The following is a 21196-nucleotide window of genomic DNA, read 5'->3' on the forward strand; positions in this document are numbered from 1 at the left end:
GTTCTGTAATTTCTCTGATCTCATCCTTAATAGATCTTGATTCCTCTATAATAGCACTTTTTTGAAAACAATTTTGTAGGCACAATTATGCATTTAGAAAACAATAGCTATAGCTTCCCTCTCTGTCCTATAATCTCTGCAGTTGCAACCATTTGCATAGATTTACTATATCAGACCTGATTTCCCTCATGTGAAGTAGGACTCATTTCCAACAGACTTGCCACTATTACACCAGTGGATACATCAGGTCTTACTACTTTGCAGCGTAGCACACAGTTCCTGATGACAACTGTCTTCCTGCAGTCTGGAAAACTTTCATCTCAGTTCCTGTTTGATTTCTGTATGTCCTGTTACCAGATCAATAGAGTTACTCTGCTGAGCAATCAAATACAGTGGCAGTTGCTGGTATTGCTTTGGGGCTTTGTGCATAGGAAGATAGTCTACTTTGAACACTGAGATTTTAATTTAATAATTTGTGGTTTCTAGATGCAATGTTATCCACTTATACAAGATACCTCAACTTAAACTCTTTTGACAATTTTACTTTTTATTTGGCTTACCAAGCATCAAGTTTTCTATCTTTCCACCCTAATCCCTTCTCAGTTCAATCTCTCTTTCCTTAACCTCCTTTGGCTTTTATACCCCTCACATTTACTCTTCTTCTCTCACATCATGTATATTCTAACCTCCAATGCACCTTAAATCATCTTTCAGGGGTTCCTCACCTGTTTCCAGGTCTCTGTACATACGTCTACATAAATGAACATATGTAAACCCAAATATAGTAGAGAACAGACCCTGTGCATGCTGCTTAAGTCTCTGTGAATTCATATAAGCTTTCTTCACACTGATTTAGAGGCCCTTGATTTATTGGTATCCTCCAACCTCTCTGGCTCTTGCACTCTTTCTGCATCCTCTTCCAAAAGGTTCCCTCAGCTATCAAGAGAGGAATTTGTTGAAGACATCCGGTGTCTTAGAATATTGGTTGCTGTGAAGCACCACAAACATGGCATCTTTTATAGAGGATAGAATTTAATTGAGTGCTGATTTACAATTCAGAGTTGTAGTTCATTATTATCATGGTGAAGAGCATGGCAGCATATAGGCAGACATAGGGAAAAGGTCTTTGTAGGCACCAGCTTGAGTTTGTCATAGTCAATGAGTTATGTAGACGTTGTATTCAGCTATAGGGCCTTGCTGACAGTTTGTGGAAAGCAACAAATAGTCTTAGCAACAGACTGGTTTATTTGAGAATTGCCATGGGACCCTTGTGGCCAATAATTCTATTAGACGTCACTCAGTCTTAGAACTGGATATTTCATTTGTGACAAGATATAGTCAACTGGAACTCTGTCTCCCTCATCATTTGGTGATTTTGTTTAGATTGCCTTCATATATACATATATATTTAGTATGATTCGACTGTATTAGGATTCCATAATATTCCTCAACTACAACTTAATTTTAGCTGTTTCTTCCCATATTTGCCCCCTTGTTTCCCTCTCCCCTTCCTTTCTACACTTAACCTTTCTCATTCCATTATAAGCATCCATGTATAACAACTACCCTTTTTCTATTTCCATGGGAAATTGATCTATCCTACCTAATAACTTACTGTATACATTGAATCTGAGGTTCTACAAATTATGGCTTGGTTATCACTGATTTAAAGTTAGTAACCTAATATGAGTAAACATAATACATAATTTGTCTTTCTGGGTTCGAGATCCCTTACTATAATGTGTTTCCAGTCAAGAAAGGAGATGAGAGGCAAGCATCAGGATAGCTAAAGAAGTCCTCATGGGCTTGAGAGGCTTGCATACTTTGTAAATGGAGGGAGGACAGTTCATTCAGAAAACAAAACAAAACAAAATGTCTGATATCTGGTCACGAATATTATCTAGTCATACACATAACATTCAGAAGAAGAACAAGTCATCACTTGTCAGAGTTAGAATTGGAATTAGGGGAAATGGTTTTAGAGAAGATTATTTTGGATGTGATTCTGTAACATGTAAACTATTTTGGTTGTTTCAGTGAGCTTTTTCTTCTGATTTGACCCAGTGTTACATTTTGCTGTCATGATGACTAACAAAGTCTAGTTTTATAATAGGTGGTTAGCATCTAATTATGCTCTACTCACCAATGTCAGCTGAACCCATTAGCTGAACTCTTCCTTTTTCCCAATTTTTTTAAAAAACCAACCATCTATATAACAGCCAAAGCAACTGCTTTAAAAGGTCAACCAGATCATGTATCCTTTTTTTATGTTCAAGTCTATGAATATTTTGCTCAGAAAAAATTACCCTTTTTGTGATAGCCTTCACTGAGTGCCCTTCTGATTTTCCCCCTATTTGTTTGTTGTTTCTAGTCTCTCTTACTTGGTTGCTAGGAAATTGGCTGCTCTGAGGGCTGGCACTCACACAAGTCACCATTCAAATGCAGTAAGAAGATAACTTTATTTTCAAAACAAAAATCGAAAGTCACTTATATCTCTAGTGTGCTCCCTCCTTTTTCTCAGGAATAGTCCAATTTATTTCTTCAATTTAATGAAGGCTTCTCTGTTCTCTACAGTGTGCAATTGGGTCTCTTAAATTATTTTTTATTAGATATTTTCTTCATTTCCATTTCAAATGCTATCTCAAATGTCCCCTATACCCTCCCCCTGCCCTGCTCCCCAACCCGCCCACTCCTGTTTCCTGGCCCTGGCATTCCCCTGTATTGGGGCATATAATCTTTGCAAGTCCAAGGGCCTCTCCTCCCATTGATGGCCGACTAAGCCATCCTCTGCTAAATATGCAACTAGAGACACAAGCTCTGGGGGGTACTAGTTAGTTCATATTGTTGTTCCTCCTATAGGGTTGCAGACTCCTTTTGCTCCCTGGGTAATTTCTCTAGCTCCTTCAATGGGAGTTCCGTGTTCCATCCAATACATGACTGTGAGCATCCACTTCTGTATTTCCAGGCATTGGCATAGCCTCACAAGAGAGAGCTATATCAGGTTCCTGTCAGCAAAATCTTTCTGGCATATGCAATAGTGTCTGGGTTTAGTGGTTGTTTATTGGATAGATCCCCAGGTGGGTCAGTCTCTGGATGGTCCTTCTTTCCATCTCAGCTCTGAATTTTGATGCTGTAGCTTCTTCCATGGGTATTTTGTTCCCCATTCTAAGAAGGAATGAAGTATCCACACCTTGGTCTTCCATCTTCTTGAGTTTCATGTGTTTTGCAAATTGTATCTTGGGTATTCTAAGTTTCCAGTCTAATATCCACTTATCAGTGAGTACACATCATATGTGTTCTTCTGTGATTAGGTTACATCACTCAGGATGATATCCTCCAGATACAACCATTTGCCTAAGAATTTCATAAATTCATTGTTTTTCATAGCTGAGTAGTATACAATTGTGTAAATGTATCACATTTTCTGTATCCATTCCTCTGTTAAGGGACATCTGGGTTCTTTCCAGCTTCTGGCTATTATAAATAAGGCTACTATGAACATAGTGGAGCATGTGTCCTTATTACCAGTTGGAACATCTTCTGGGTATATGCCCAAGAGAGGAATTGCTGGATCTTCCAGTAGTACTATGTCCAATTTTCTGAGGAACTGCCAAACTGATTTCCAGAGTGCTTGTACAAGCTTGCAATCCCACCAACAATGGGGGAGTGTTCCTCTTTCTCCACATCCTTGCCAGCATCTGCTGTCACCTGAATTTTTGATCTTAGCCATTCTGACTGGTGTGAGGTAGAATCTCAGGGTTGTTTTGATTTGCATTTCCCTGATGATTAAGGATGTTGAACATTTTTTTGAGGTGCTTCTCAGCCATTTTGTATTCCTTAGTTGAGAATTCTTTGTTTAGCTCTGTACCCCATTTTTAATGGGGTTATTTGATTTTCTGGAGTCCAGCTTCTTGAGTTCTGTGTATATATTAGATGTTACTTAGTCCCCTATCAGATTTAGGATTGGTAAAGATCATTTCCCAATCTGTTGATGTCCTTTTTGTCTTATTAACAGTGTCTTTTGCCTTGCAGAAGCTTTGCAATTTTATGAGGTCCCATTTGTTGATTCTCTATCTTACAGCACAAGCCATTGCTGTTCTATTCAGGAATTTTCCCCTGTGCCCATATCTTTGAGGCTTTTCCCCACTTTCTCCTCTATAAGTTTCAGTGTCTCTGGTTTTATGTGGAGTTCTTTGATCCACTTAGTCTTGAGCTTTGTATAAAAAGATAAGAATGGATCAATTGACATTCTTCTACATGTAAACTGCCAGTTGAACCAGCACCATTTGTTGAAAATGCTGTCTTGAGTTTTGTGATCGCAACTTTCATGGACACACCTGTCAAAGAAGCTTGAAAACATGACTCAGAACCAAGATGAGGCAGTGCTACTCACTGTTTCTGATGGTTGGAAGGAACCAGCTTTTTTCAAAGAGGACAATTCCAGAGGACTCTTGAAGGAAAGCAGCTTTACAACCTTGTTCCCGAAATACCAAAAGGCTTACCTGAAAGAGTACTGACCACGGGTGCAGAAAGTCATGGATGAACATCATGTTAAAGCAACACTGGACTTCATAAAGGGTAGCATGACTGTTTGTACAACAAATAAGACATTTGACCCTCAGATCATCATCAGGGCCTGAGACCTAATAAAGCATTTCCTTTGAATAGGCAGTATGGATACTTCAGGACGATGTTGCCTGTGACATCATTAAAATTGGCTCACTAGTGAGAAAGAGAGATTTGTGAAGAGAAGACAGCAGCTTATTGGTCCCAAAGGATCTATCTTGAAGGCACTGGAACTCCTGATAAACTGTTACGTTATAGTTTAGGGGAACATGGTCTCAGCAATCGGACCTTTCAGTGACCTCAAAGAGGTTCAAAAAGTAGTCCTTGATACCATGAAGATTATCCATCCAATTTATAACATTAAAACCTTGATGATTAAATGGAAGTTGGCAAAAGATTGTGAGTTATGATTACAAAGTTGGGAAAGGTTTTTGCCACAGTTCAAGCACAAAAAATGTGAATAAACACAAGGAACCAAAGAAGAAGAGTGTCAAGAAGAAGTACACGCCCTTCCCTCCCCTATAGCCAGAAAGTCAGATTGATAAAGAATTGGCCAGGGGTGGTTCCTCAAAAAATGGACATAGTACTACTGCTAGATCCAGCAATACCTCTCCTGGGCATATACCCAGAAGATGTTCCAACTGGTAATAATGACACATGCTCCACTATGTTCATAGCAGCCTTATTTATAATAGCCAGAAGCTGGAAAGAACCCAGATGCCCCTCAACAGAGGAATGGATACAGAAAATGTGTTACATTTACACAATGGAGTACTACTCAGCTATTAAAAACAATGAATTTATGAAATTCTTAGGCAAATGGATGTATCTGGAGGATATCATCCTGAGTAAGGTAACCCAATCACAAAAGAACTCAAATGATATGTACTCACTGATAAGTGGATATTAGCCCAGAAACTTAGAATATCCAAGATATAAGTTGCAATTTGCAAAACACATGAAACTCAAGAAGAATGAAGACCAAAGTGTGGACACTTGCTCCTTCCTAGAATTGGGAACAAAACACCCATGGAAGGAGTTACAGAGACAAAGTTTGGAGCTGAGACAAAAGGAAGGACCATCTAGAGATTGCTATATCCAGGGATCCATCCCATAATCAGCCTCCAAATGCTGACATCATTGCATACAGTAGCAAGATTTTGCTGAAAGGACCCTGATATAGCTGTCTCTTGTGAGACTACGCCCAGGCCTAGCAAACACATAAGTGGATGCTCACAGTCATCTATTGGATGGATCACAGGGCCCCCAGTGGAGGAGCTAGAGAAAATACCCAAGGAGCTGAAGGGATCTCCAACCTTATGGGTGGACCAACGTCATGAACTAACCAGTACCTCGGAGCTCTTGACTTTAGCTGCATATGTATCAAAAGATGGCCTAGTCGGCCGTCACTGGAAAGAGAGGCTCATTGGATTTGCAAACTTTATATGCCCCAGTACAGGGGATCACCAGGGCCAAAAAGTGGGAATTGGTGGGTAGGGGTGTGTGGGGGGGAGGGTATGGGGGACTTTTGGGATAGTATTGGAAATGTAAATGAGGAAAATACCTAATAAAAAAAGAAAATAAAAGGAAACAAAAAGAAAATTGCAAAGCTTCTGTAAGGCAAAGGACACTGTCAATAAGACAAAAAGTTCACAGCAGCCTTATTTATAATAGCCAGAAGCTGGAAAGAACCCAGATGCCCCTAAGCAGAGGAATGGATGCAAAAAATGTGGTACATTTACACAATGGAGTACTACCCAGCTATTATAAAGAATGAATTTATGAAATTCCTAGGCAAATGGATGGACCTGGAGGGCATCATCCTTAGTGAGGATATCAAACACAAAAGAACTCACATGATATGTACTCACTGATAAGTGGATATTAGCCCAGAAACTTAGAATACCCAAGATATAAGATACAATTTGCAAAACACATGAAGCTTGGAAGAACGAAGACCAAGGTGTGGATACTTTGTCCCTTCTTGTAATTGCTAAGAAATGTAAAAGCTTAAGGACCAAACAATATCAAATGTATAGGCTTCAAAAACCATCTAAGTTAGGGCATCCACTAGTTTTTGCTAAAATACACCTGAACACTGACAAGTGATCAATCACATACAATGATGTAAAGTACATTTCTTTTTGAAAAACAAACTTTAGTGGAATAATTCTGAAAGGTATCCTGGAAGAATGGCAGGGTATCAGTTTAAGGTATTAGCCAATTTGTTTCTGCCTCCTTTAAATCCATGGTCTAGGATCTAAAACTTTCATCTTTCCCTAAGCTGAGAGCTTTCCTAATGTGTAAGTAATTGTGTTATGATGAAAGACGTAGATGAAATGCAATTATTTGTCCAAGCTGCTGGAGCAGTTGCCTAGGATCAACTGCCTTATGGAATCCTGGGAAATGTTCATGCATAAGGATACTGCCTTAGCTGACTTAAATCGCCCCATACAATGGTACATAATCAACCCTTAGTGAAGCCTTTCCAAAAAAAAAAAAAAAAAGAAAGAAAGAAAGAAAGAAAGAAAGAAAGAAAGAAAGAAAGAAGAAAAAAAGAGGTTGACAACTGGGTTAGAGGAGGAAAGTACAGCATATCTGCCTTTAGAGCTATCAACTCAGGGGTTTTCTCAATTGTGAAATCTTGCAGAAGTTATTTTCCTTTCTCAAAATCCAGGAGATGACAGCAGCCCTTACTCCAGATCTGGCATCTTTTCATCATCACTGTCTTGTGAATCATCATCTGCTCCATCTACTTCTGGTAAATCTACATCCTCATCACCACCCATGTGATCCATCATCTCAGAGAAATGGTCAAAATTCGACATGTCTTCATCTGAGTCATCCTCCCAGTCTTTCCAATTATTGAAGTTCACACTGAGCCAATTAAGCTTTGCCCTTTCCTTTGTTAACCTACGCCATGACTGGCCGGATCCTTTTCGCAAAAAAATAAATAAATAAAATAAAATCGATCTGTCCGTTCTTTTATGCTTGGAATCATTTGGATTAATACAATGAATAAGATCAATTTAATTTAAATGCTTAAAATTATCGCTTCCTCCAAGACAACTGAAAGTAAGTTTGGATTTTTCAAAGTTTACATTAACATGTTTACTGTCTTCAACACAAAATTCAATGATTCATAGTCCCTTCGATCGTACCACTTTGCAGAAGCAGGCTGCATGGTGAATGGGGCAGAGGGCCAGACAAACGGGTGGGCGGGCCTCTCTGAAGGCAGCTGGTGAGTCGACTCCTCTCCAGCAGCGACTCCAGCTGTCTCTCAACAGTCGCGGCCTCTCCTCGATCCTCTTAGGAGATGGTGGAGGCAGGCTCGGCCTTGATGCCCAGAGTGCACCATGCAGAGAGTGGCTCCCTCAACCCAGGAGAGAAGGAAAGTGTAGGAAAAGGGACACTAGGACGGAGAAGGAGTGTGCTTCTCCGGGAGGGGTGGCGTGCCTGGATGTTTTAAGTTAGGATCTTTTTGCATTTTTTATTTTCTTTGATTGTTGTGCCAATGTTCTCTATGGAATCTTCTGCACCTGAGATTCTCTCTTCCATCTCTTGTATTGTTGCTGATACTCACATCGATGGTTCCAGAATTCTTTCCTAGGGTTTCTATCTCCAGCATTGCCTATATTTGGATTTTCTTTATTGTGTCTACTTCCCTTTTTAGGTCTTGGATGGTTTTATTCAATTCCATCACCTGTTTGGTCGTGTTTTCCTGAAATTCTTTAAGGGATTTTTGTGCTTCCTCTTTAAGGTCTTCTACCTGTTTAGCAGTGTTCTCCTGTATTTCTTTAAGTGAGTTATTAAAGTCCTTCTTGATGTCCTCTACTATCATCATGAGATATGCTTTTAAATCAGGGACTATTCTTTCAGGTGTGTTGGGGTGCCCAGGACTGGGTGGGGTGGGAGTGCTGCGTTCTGATGATGGTGAGTAGTCTTGGTTTCTGTTAGTAAGATTCTTACGTTTGCCTTTTGCCATCTGGTAATCTCTGGAGTTAGTTATTGTAGTTGTCTCTTGTTAGATCTTGTTCCTCAGGTATTTATGTTAGCCTCTATCAGCAGGCCTGGGAGACTAGCTCTCTCCTGAGTTTCAGTGTTCAGAGTACTCTCTGCAGACAAGCTCTCCTCTTGCAGGGAAGGTACCCAGATATCTGGTGTTCGAACCTGCCTCCTGGCAGAAGTTTTGATCCACTCACAGAGGTCTTAAGATCCCATGGCGGGTCCTGTGTATACCTTGCGAGTGTCCTCAGACTCCACACCCAAGGTACCCCGGTGCTGGTGGGGACCAGAAGGGACCTGTGCCCCTGATCAAGCCAGGTTTTCTGCTTCCCTAATTAATGCAGTCTCAGGTCCCACGTGATTGGATTGGAGCAGCAGCTGTATTCCAGTCAACAGAGGTCTTAATATCCCATGGCGGATCGTGTGGGTAGCTTGCGGGTGTCAATAGACTCTGCTCCCAAGCCATCCCGGTGCTGGCAGGGACTGGAACGGACTTGTGCCCCTAATCGGGCTGGGTTTTCTGCTTCCCTAATTAATGCAGTCTCACTTTGCAATTTTATGAGGTACCATTTGTTGATTCTCTATCTTACAGCACAAGCCATTGCTGTTCTATTCAGGAATTTTCCCCTGTGCCCATATCTTCGAGGCTTTTCCCCACTTTCTCCTCTATAAGTTTTAGTGTCTCTGGGTTTATATGGAGTTCCTTGATCCACTTAGACTTGACCTTAGTACAAGGAGATAGGAATGGATCGATTCGCATTCTTCTACATGATAACCACCAGTTGTGCCAGCACCACTTGTTGAAAATGCTGTCTTTTTCCCACTGGATGGTTTTAGCTCCCTTTTCAAAGATCAAGTGACCATAAGTGTGTGAGTTCATTTCTGGGTCTTCAATTCTATTCCATTGGTCTACTTGTCTTTCACTATACCAGTACCATGCAGTTTTTACCACAATTGCTCTGTAGTACAGCTTTAGATCAGGCATGGTGATTCTACCAGAGGTACTTTTATCCTTGAGAAGAGTTTTTTATATTCTAGATTTTTTGTTATTCCAGATGAATTTGGAGATTGCCCTTTCTAATGCGTTGAAGAATTGAGTTGGAGTTTTGTTGGGGGTTGCATTGAATCTGTAGATTGCTTTTGGCAAGATAGCTATTATTTTGACTATATCAATCCTGCCAATCCATGAGCATGGGAGATCTTTCCATCTTCTGAGATCTTCTTTAATTTCTTTCTTCAGAGACTTGAAGTTCTTATCATACAGAAGTTTCACTTCCTTAGTTAGAGTCACACCAAGGTATTTTATATTATTTGTGACTATTGAGAAGGGTGTTGTTTCCCTAATTTTTTTTCAGCCTGTTTATCCTTTGTGTAGAGAAAGGCCATTGACTTATTTGAGTTAATTTTATATCCAGCTACTTCATTGAACCTGTTTATCAGGTTTAGGAGTTCTCTGGGGGAATTTTTTGGGTCACTTATATATACTATCATATCATGTGCAAAAAGTGATATTTTGTCTTCTTCCTTGCCATTTTTTATCCCCTTTATCTCCTTTTGTTGTCAAATTGCTCTGGCTAGGACTTCAAGTACAATGTTGATTAGGTAGAGAGAGAGTGGGCACCCTTGTGTAGTCCCTGATTTTAGTGGTATTGCTTCCAGGTTCTCACCATTTACTTTGATGTTGGCTACTGGATTGCTGTAGATTGCTTTTATCATGTTTAGGTATGGGCCTTGAATTCCAGATCTTTCCAAGTCTTTTATCATGAATGGGTGTTGGATTTGGCAAATGCTTTCTCAGCATATAATGACATGATCATGTGGATTTTGTCTTTGAATTTGTTTATGTAATGGATTACGTTGATGGATTTTTGTATATTAAACCATCCCTGGAATGAAACTTATTTGGTCAGGATGGATGATTGTTTTGATGTGTTCTTGGATTCATTTATCGAAAATTTTATTGAAGATTTTTGCATCGATATTCATAAGGGAAATTGGTCTGAAGTTCTCTATCTTTGTTGGGTCTTTCTGTGGTTTAGGTATCATAGTAATTGTGACTTCATAGAATGAGGTGGGTAGAGTAACTTCTGCTTCCATTTTGTGGAATAGTTTGTGAAGAAATGGAATTAGATCTTCTTTGAACTCTGCACTCAACCCATCTGGTCCTGGGCTTGTTTTTGGTTGGGAGACTATTAATGACTGCTTCTATTTCTTTAGAGGATATAGGACTGTTTAAATCATTAACCTGATCTTGACTTAACTCTGGTACCTGCTATCTGTCTAGAAATTTGTCCACTTCATCCAGGTTCTCCAGTTTTACTGAGTATAGCCTTTTGTAGGGATCTGACGGTGTTTTGGATTTCTTCAGGATCTGTTGTTATGTCTCCCTTTTCATTTCTGATTTTGTTAATTAGGATGCTGTCCCTGTGCCCTTTAATGAATCTGGCTAAGGGTTTTTCTATCTTGTTGATTTTCTCAAAGAACCAGTTCCTCCTTTGGTTCATTCTTTGAATAGTTCTTCTGTTTTCCACTTGGTTGATTTTGCCCCTGAGTTTGATTATCTGCTGTCTACTCCTCTTTGGTGAGGTTGCTTCCCTTTGTTCTAGAGCTTTTAGGTATGTTGTAAAGCTGCTATTGTGTGCTCTCTCTAGTTTCTTTTTAGAGGCACTCAGAGCTATGAGTTTCCCTCTTAGAAATGCTTTCATAGTGTCCCATAAGTTTGGGTATTTTGTGGCTTCATTTTCATTAAACTCTAAAAAGTCCTTAATTTCTTTCTTTATTCTTTCCTTGACCAAGGTATCTTTGAGAAGAGTATTGTTCAGTTTCCACTTGAATGTTGGGTTTTTATTATTTATGGTGGTATTGAAGATCAGTCTTAGTCCATGATGATCTGATATAATGCATGGGACAATTTCAATATTTTTGTATCTGTTGAGGCCTGTTTTGTGACCAATTATATGGTCAATTTTGTAGAAGTTAACATCAGGTGCTGAGAAGAAGGTATATCCTTTTGTTTTAGGATAAAATGTTCTGTAGATATCTGTCAAATTCATTTGTTTCCTAACTTCTGTTAATTTCACTCTGTCTCTGTTTAGTTTCTGTTTCCAGCATCTGTCCATTGATGAAAGTGGTATGTTAAAGTCTCCCACTATTATTGTGTGAGGTGCAATGTGTGCTTTGAGCTTTACTAAAGTTTCTTTAATGAATGTGGCTGCCCATGCATTTGGAGCTTTTCAGGTGTGTTGGGGTACCCAGGACTGGCTGAGGTGGGAGTGCTGGGTTCTGATGATGGTGAGTGGTTCTGGTTTCTGTTAGTAAGATTCTTATGTCTGCCTTTTGCCATCTTGTAATCTCTGGGGTCAGTTGTTATAGTTGTCTCTGGCTAGAGCTTGTTCCTTTCATGATTCTGTTAGCCTCTACCAGCAGACCTGGGAGACTAGCTCTCTCCTGAGTTTCAGTGGTTAGAGCACTCTCTGCAGGCAAGCTCTCCTCTTGCAGAGAAGGTGCACAGATATCTGTTGTTTGGCCTTGCCTCCTGGCAGAAATTGAAGGCCTGAAACTCTTAGCTTCTGTTGTCCACACTCTCACCTGTGCAGACTAGTCTTGGCAGAATCCGGCAACCAAGATGGCTCCCGCAGATGCTCCAGCAAAGCCCTCCAAGGCAGGGTGGACACCTCTCCTCTGGCAGGGAAGGTGCCTGGATGTCTGGAGCCTGAAATGGGGCCTGCCTTAGAAGCTCTGTGGCTTCCACCTGTCCCAGAAGTTGTTAGCTTCTGTAGTCCACACTCTCACCTGTGCAGACTTCTTGGGGGGATCCGGGAACGAAGATGGCTTCCACAGCTGCTCTGGCAAAGCCCACCCGGGTGGGGTGAACACCTCTTCTCTGTCAGGGAAGGTGTCCGGATGTCTGGAGCCTGTGCAGACTAGTCTTCGCAGGATCTGGGAACCAAGATGTCTCAGGCAAATGCTCTGGCAACCTAAAGTTATAATTTTAACAGGAAAAAAATATTGAATTCTTTTTCAGAGTACTTTGTGCCACTATAAGAGACTCTTGAAAATATATAATTCAAAATGTTCTGATCTTCATGTGCTTTGATTGACAAAAGCAAATGCAGATATACCACCTCTACATGTATCTGCAAGTATACCTAATAATAACCATTACATTTTCTGAAATGAAGAAATACCTATGCTTCAGATGCATTATCTGTCTATCAAAAATATTTGAATTTAGATTTTAAATAGAACAAAATATTTTATTTTATAAGATCTGACTAACATTCAGAATGGCAAAATTTTACTCGCTCAATATTATAAGTATCTATATTGGTGGATTACACTGAAACAATATATCATGATTTAGTAGATGTTGTGAGATAATTTTTCTATTTGAATCATTCTTTCAGTTACAGTTGCTTATTTTAACACAAGCATTACTTAAAGTTTCACACTGTAACATATTTCATACCTCAGTAACAGAAGTGAGTAACAACATAAGAGGGTTATTAAGTAGTTATAACAAACGTGCTTTGTGTGACTTATTGTTTAGGACAAAATTAACAGTTATGGAAAGCCTCTAAATGATAAGAATCTCTAAGGTTTTTGTGGCACATTTTTCCAGCTATGCATGACATTCAATCAGGTATGAAAATAAAATGAAGGCATAAAGCAGACATTGGCATTAGTATACCCCAGTATGCCAGGGACCAGTCCCCATAGCATCAGGTACTGAGGTGGGACACAGTGTCAGATAAAGGCAAAGGCTGATAGACCTCTGGCCTTTAGCTATCTCTTACTGTTTTGGGGGCCAGAAACTTCTGGCATCTGGTAATTTAACTTACTGTTCTGGGACCAACACCTGATGACTTTTGTCAGTTTCACAAAGAAAAACAACACATACTCTGGCCAGTCCTGATCACCTGTTTCATCATCAATTTCACAAGTGTACATGCATATATTCCTACTTATGCATATATGCACATACATATATATATAGACATATACATATACACACATATACACACATTTTGTGGTAGGATGAGAGCCCAACAGGAATACTTTATTTCTTCTCTCTGGCAATTCATACCTCCTTAGACAAAAGTTCTTTACAAAATTACCTCATAGATAAAATGTTACAAAGAATAGGAATTACAGAAAGATGTTGATAGTAAGTTCAAAGTAGTGTTTCATTCTGTAAGCTCATTGTAAGTTCAAAGCATTGTCATTTAAAGATGTAAAGTACCACATGTTTGAGTATGATTATTTTCTGACATTTTCTTCTCAGAGTCATCAATTCCTCTTCATTTTCAGTTTTTTTGTCAGCTCACCCTTTGAACTAAGGGACATTCTCAGTTCTTTCATGGTTTCACTTAAAACAATAACAGCTCAAAACATAAAGAAATTTTTGTGTATACTCTATCAGCTAATTTGTATTATTTTTGTTTTTGAAACACCAGAAAATAAGGAGTCCTTTTTGTTGTTGTTTATTGTTTATTGTTTGTTTGTTTGTTTACCTTAAAGAATGCTTGATATACTCAGTGACACTCCACTGGAGAAAATTTGTTTCTCTTCTTTTCAATGGGTATCAATTGCAAATACCTTCTTGGTTAGGTGTAGAAATGTGTGTCCATTTCATCTTCTAAGTGCTGGGATTTTGACTGGTTTCAACCCATTCTGGTCTTATGTGTACTGTCAGTCTTGGAATTCATATGTGCACTAGTCCTTTTGTGTCTAGAAGCAGAGTGGGAAGTTTTAGAGCACTCAGCCCTGAATGATATCGCTTTATGAAACCTCTTTCCTCAAGGCTAGGGTATCTATGCAGAAGAGGAGTCATAACGGTCATATGTGCCAGAGGAGGTAGATGACTACAAAGACTTCTCTCCTCAGTCATTGTGCCTGTTAATTAAATACTCACTTCATTATCCTGTTCCTTATCTTTCTGCAGAAAATAAATTAAAATCTCTCTCTCTCTTTCATTTTATTTTATGAGATCATTAGGCTTCCCCAGCATTTCTCACTGCTCTTTTGGCATGTTTCCAAATTTCCAAGAATCTCTATTAACCCATATTTCTCCCAAAATTTATAGATGAACAGGATCTTTCTTTCATATAGATGTTTCATTTTGTCTCCCATTTTCCTTATACAATCACAAAGCTTAAAATAAGATACTTAAAACAGACTTAAAACCATGACACAGGTGTGGCCAAGTTAAAGTGCATAGTGTGTCACTGAAAGCATAGACGTTAAACATTACTAATCTGAAACTCAAAGTCTGAGTATTGCAAAAATGAACCTATTTAGCCCTCACCTTGTGATACATGTGGGAAATTTTCATATGACTTCATATGATATGCCACAGTCAATAGGCAGATGTTCTCGAAATGCTTATTATATTAGCTTCAGGTCAAATGTATAACCTTACATGAAACATAATTTGAAAGCTGAACATAGTTGTATACACTGGTAACTCTAACACTTAAAAGGATCAAGATTTGAGGTTAGAGTACACCATATAGTAAGATAATGCCTTAAGTCTCAAATGTGCATATACATATACAGATATATATATGTACGTATATGTAAAATTGGGGGCCTTATCCTTTAGATAATGTATATGTACATTATATATGTGTCATTTATATGTATATGTGTGTATGTGTCCTAGTATATGTGCCTATTCTCCAAAAGAATTCTTATTGCCTTTTGAAACATATGGTGATCAGCCACTATCCATGTTTTTAACCAGCAAACTTCCTAGCTCCCATAGAATGACCCATTAATCTCTGTTTACAGTATTTTAGGGCTTTTGTAACCCAGGGTCCCACACTCTTAAGTTTCTCCTACAAACCAGTTCCAAAGGCTAGAAACCACATGGTCAGGTTTACAGCATCAAAGGCCATACCTCTCAGCATCTTGTTTTTATATTGCTTTTCTTATTACATGGACAGAATACCAGACGGGCAACTTAACAAATGAAGAAAAGGAGTGCTTTATTCAGATCACAATTCAAGAGTACAGCCCATCACGCATAGCAGACACTTCGGCAGCTCTCAAGCATACTACATGTACAGTCAGTAAGCACAGAGAGGTGCTCAACCAGAGAGATGTTCAGCTAGGTTTTCCCTTCTGTGTAATCTTAGACCTGAATTCAACAATGATGCCTCCACATCAGGGTAAATATTTTCACACAATATTAAAAATAATTCCTAGACATATTTTTTTCTGAAGCAATTCAAAATCTCATCAGGCAGACAATCGAGATCACCCATCACAGCCATCATGACAGAGAACATTTTAAACATGCTATAGCACTTTATTCTGTTTTACAGTCAGCATTAAGGACAACAGATTGGCTTTCCTTTTATCTCTTTGCAAGCTTATTTTCCATCATAGGCATTTCACATGTTTACTTCAGTCACAAGAAGGTAGGGAGGTTTGCACTTAGCTCTGAGATACACAGTAACCCTTGCAATGGTCAATATGTACCTAGATGGATATCACAGCTGAGGGTCACATCTGATGAGAGAAATTTGTTCAAATATCGTGACACTAGTATAAAGAATGTCTATTTTCTTTGATAAAATGTTAGTGACATAGAAGAGTGGTTTATGTCGTCTTTTACAAAAAACAGTGTTGATCTTTCCTTCCCACTCATACTCTTCTTTGACGAATATGGTCCAGAGTTTGAATTGTAAAGACAATGTATCACACAAGCTTCTTGGGTATTTTGCTTAATTCAAAGACCTGAATTGTGTAATCTTTCAAAGAAAGAGATGCTAAAACCATATAAATGCTGCCTTGTTTTGGCAGTTCAGTCAGCAAAACTATTTCTATTATTGCACATGAAATACAAGTCATTCTCTGTGGCTCTCTATGTAGCTTTGCTTTAATTTATCAACATTCTCTGTAAGCAGGAGAGGGTATTGGAGATGACTCTGTGTGGATTGCTTTATCTTCCAGTGTTAGAGACAACAAATCCTTTCTGTTGGAGTATGTAGAGCAAGCTAAGCCATCTCCATGACAAAATATTCATCTCAGTCAAAGTAAATGCTTAAATATACTAATATGGTAATATCCATTTCCCTGTCATTAGCTGTGTATACTGCTTGCCAATTCCACACTGAAAATTATGGAAAATAATGGAAGATTTTTTGGTATCTTCTCTCTAAAAAACAAAACAAACAGACAATAAAATGGGAAGAAACCAATTAAGAGCAGCATTTAAAAAATTTAAATTGAAATATAATTGCTTTATATTTTGATATTAAAAAGATGTGCCCATTTTCTTTAAACAAAATTCCACTTTGGCCAGGCAGTGGTGGCACATGATTTTAATCCCAGCTCTTGGGAGGCAGACTTCTGAGTTCAAGGCCAGCCTGGTGTACAGAGTGAGTTTCAGGACAGCCAGGGCTATACAGAGAAACCCTGTCTTGAAAAACAAAACAAAACAAAACAAACAAAACAACAACAACAACAACAAAACCCCCAAAACCCCAAAACCAAAATCCAAAATCCAAATCCAAAAACCAAAAACTAAAACCCAAAACCCAAAAACCAAAAACAACCAAAAACCCAAAACCCAAAACCCAAAACCAAAAAAAAAAAAAAAAAAAAAAAAAAAAAAAAAAAAAAAAAACCAACAACAACAAAAAAGGAAAAAAATTCCACTTTGTTTTAGAAGCACTTTCTAGATTTTAAATACTAGCTTAAAATAAATTTCACCTGATTTGGTACTGGAGATAGTTGTATGGTTAAGTTTGCTTTATATATTTGCTTAAAACCTGAGTTCAGTTCATAAATGCCTACTATTCTGGTTCCTCTAGTACATTTCTTAGCCTTTACAATCACACATGCAGACACACACACACACCAACACACATGGACACACTCAGACATACATACATACATACATACATACAGTCAGACATGAACACATACAGAATGGACATAGACATACACATAAACAAATACATACACACACACAAATAAGTCTTTAAATATCTCCCTAACTTATGTTTGAATCATTAGAACAATGATGTTGTTGTGAACAACATTTTAGTAGAGTTCTTTTCATGATCCTTAAATCCCCTCTATCTGACTCACTGAATTATGCTCTTTTTTTAATTCAAAGTAAGAAGGGGCAGTAGATTCCTGGGATGTACCTAGTAAGTAATAATCTCATTGTCATGTGTAACTATTCTGTATATTGTGATGAACCAAATATTCAGAATACCTTTTAGATTTATTATTTTTTGTTTTTAATTATGTCCATGTGTGTCCATGTGCGCCTGTGTGTGTGTGCATGTGTGCATATAAGTGTGTGAATATGAGATATGAGTGTGAAAGCCAAAAGCATCAAAAGATCTGAAAATACAAGTGCTAAAGAATGAGCTCTGGTCCTCTTGAAGAGAAGTAGGTGTTCCTAGGTGCTAAGTCATCAATTCAGCCCCCTAAAATAAGTTTTGAGGTAGGCTGGTATCAAACTCTTGAAGGCACATGCCATCATGCTTGGTCCTCAAAATAATTTTTAAAATGAAGCAAAACTCATTTTTTTTCTGTAGATTAATATAGAGCTCATGTCAGAATTGCTTCACACACAGATTTGGAACTTTAGGCTATGGCGTACTTGATTCATTTCTTTTATGCATATTGTTTTGGAAACACTTTTGGTACAAGGGCTCATAATTTACAAGCAGAAATTTCATCCTTTTCGACTGTACTTTCAAGTTATTGTTTTATGAAGATTGTTTTCAAAAGTATTTCATCTATATCATAAAGGACTTAGTGATGCTACTGAGAAAGCTAGGACCTTTTTCAGCGGTAGCAGGTAAGAGAACTTATTTCATGATTCTAATTCCTCTCAGTAGAGATGATGAAAGTGGACAGGTTGTAAGATGTGCCTGTGCCCATTTCTTTTCATGGACAGTCAAGCCACAGTTCTAGAGCAGGGCAGAGATTCACTCTTTATCCCAATGCCCTGCCAAGGTGTGAGCACCAATGGCTACAATGAACTTTCTCCTTCCACTCTATGTATTTTGAAGTAAGTAACCCTCTTCCTGTGACAGTTTCTCAGTGAGACCAAGAAACATGTGACAATCTGCAATTATAATAACTTTCACCTAAATGGAGAAAACCAAGAAAGAGCATTTCCTCTCAAATGGAAAAAAACAAGGGTGCCTAAATATAGTATTCAGAATTTTAGAGAAATAACACAGGCAAAAAGAAGCAACAAGGTTGCAGATAATGAAGAAAAGTGCTACATGTTCAATTTGCAGATGATATGATCCCATACCTTAAAAACCCTCTGGACTCTACTAGAAAATTCTTAAAAGCTGATACATTCATCAAAGTTGTAAGATACAAAACAAAATCAATATAAAAACTGAGCAGCTTTTCTATTTATCAGTAACAAATTTACTAAGCAAGAAATGAATGGAAACATCCCATTCATATTAACTTCTAAAAAATATCCTTGAGGATAAATTGAACAAGCAGAAGAAATGCATTTTACAATAAATATGCTGAAGATACAAACTGAAGAAGGTATTAATATTTGGAAAGATATTCTATAACCATGGATTGGCAGAATTAATCTATAGACCAATATGGTCTAAAGATTCAATGAAACCCTTATGTTCTTTGCAAAACTAAAACCACAACCATAACATTAATTTGGAATAGGAAAAGATATCTAATAGACAAAACAATCATAACCAGAAAAAACAGTCTCATAATTCCTATCTCAAAGTACACTACCAAAGTATAGAGCTGCAGAGTTAGAGCTACAGAGATCATGTAACTAACCATAGGGGGAAAAAAACATGTAAACCAAGAAAAATATAGTATAGCACCCAGGAACAAACTCATTTTCCCCCACAAAATGTCAAGAACATACATTAGAAACAAGATAGCCTATCCAATTCAGGATATTGGAAAACCTGGGCATCCACATTCAAATAAATTGGATTCATTGCTCTTACCTGAACAATAACCAGTTTAATATATAGCAAAGAGATTTGAGCCAAGGCACAGAGGCACACTACTTTAACCCCAGTGCTAGGGAGTCAGAGGAAAATGGATCTCTGAGTTTGAGGTCAGCCTGGTATACAGAACAAGTTTTGAGACTGGAAAGAACCTTCTGAACTCAATTCTAACAACACAGTAAATAATAAAATTAGACAAATGCAATTCCAACAAATTAAAATTTATACAGAAAAATAACCTATCAGCAGAATACAGAGAAAGCATACAGAACAGGAGTAAGTCTTTGGCAAATTTACTTTATACAAGCTAGTGTCTAGGATGTACAAAGAACTGAAGTTAGATGCCCTCCCTCCCCTGCAAAAGACCAGAAATGTAGAAATGTTCTGATCGATAACATGGTCAAGGGGCTTAATAACTAGTTATAAAGCAAAACCATAAATGGCAATCAAGCATTCTAAAAGGTGTTCAGCATCCTAAGATATTATGGAAATAGAAACTAAAACAACTTTAAAGTTCCCTTTCATAGACTTATCAACACCAGGAAAAAAAAGTACAAGTTCTGGCAAGGATATGTATACACACACACACACACACACACACACACACACACACACACACACACACACGTATATCCATACCAGCTCTGCTTATAGTAATATCCAAGAGACAATTTTTTCTTTTATTTAATTTTAATTTTATTTTACATCTGAACCACAGTTTCCCCTCCCTCCTCACCTCCAAGTCCCTCTCCCCCTTTTCAGAAAAGGGCCAACCTAGAGGGATAACATTCAAGGCACATCAAGTTGCAGTAAGAGTAAGCACCTCCTCTTCTATTAAGGCTAGACAAGGCAGCCCAGTAGGGGCAAGGGTCTCAACAGCAGTCAAGAGAGTCAGAGACAGCTCCCCTTTCCACTGTTAGTACTCCTACAAGAAGATCTAGCTACAGAACTATAACATGTGTGGAGGGCCTAAGTCAGACCCATGCAGGCTTCCTGGTCGGTGGTCCCATCTCTGCAAGATCCCATGAGCTCAAGTTAGATGACTCTGGGTTTTCTTGTGGTGTCTATGGACCGTCAGGCTCCTACAATCCTCCTGCCCCTCTTCCACAGGATTCTCCAAGCTCTGTCACATGTTTGACTTTGGGTTTCTGCATTTGTTTTCATCCATTGCAGGCTGAAGCCTCTCTGATGACAATTGAGTTAGAGAGGAATATTTTCTTAATTGCAAATTGATGTGGGAAGGCTCTGTCTGCTGTGGGTGGTACCAGTCCCTGGTAGGTAGATCTGGGCTATACAGAAACAAATAGCTTCATGAGAGCACCAGAGTAGCCAGTAATCAGTGGTCCTGTGTGGTTTATGCTCCAGGCTCCTGGTTTGAATTCTTGCCTCACTCTCCTGCCTTGGCTTTCCTCACTGATAAACTGTAACCTGTAGGCTGAAATAACCTTTCTTCTTAAGCTGATTTGGGGCATGGTTTTATTACAGCAAGAGAAAGCAAACTAGAATTGCAGGTTTGGGCGGATAAGTTTTCATGGAAATCATGAAAGGATGATAACTATTTTGTACAGACTACAAGCAATAACTCGATTACTTTTCTCATTGTTGAAACAAGATTTTTGACAAGAAGTATTTTATTTTTATTT

The 21196-nt window shown here is 38.4% G+C and overlaps 2 pseudogenes; one reads left to right on the forward strand and one right to left on the reverse strand.

The window, feature by feature from the left end:
- Window positions 4307–5134, forward strand: Gm11896 (predicted gene 11896; annotated as a pseudogene).
- Gm11893 lies at window positions 7132–8016 on the reverse strand (annotated as a pseudogene).
- Window positions 8017–21196: the final 13180 nt, after the last annotated feature.

The sequence above is a fragment of the Mus musculus genome, chromosome 4, assembly GCF_000001635.26.
Source record: "Mus musculus strain C57BL/6J chromosome 4, GRCm38.p6 C57BL/6J".
In the NCBI taxonomy this organism is placed as follows: Eukaryota; Metazoa; Chordata; class Mammalia; order Rodentia; family Muridae; genus Mus; species Mus musculus.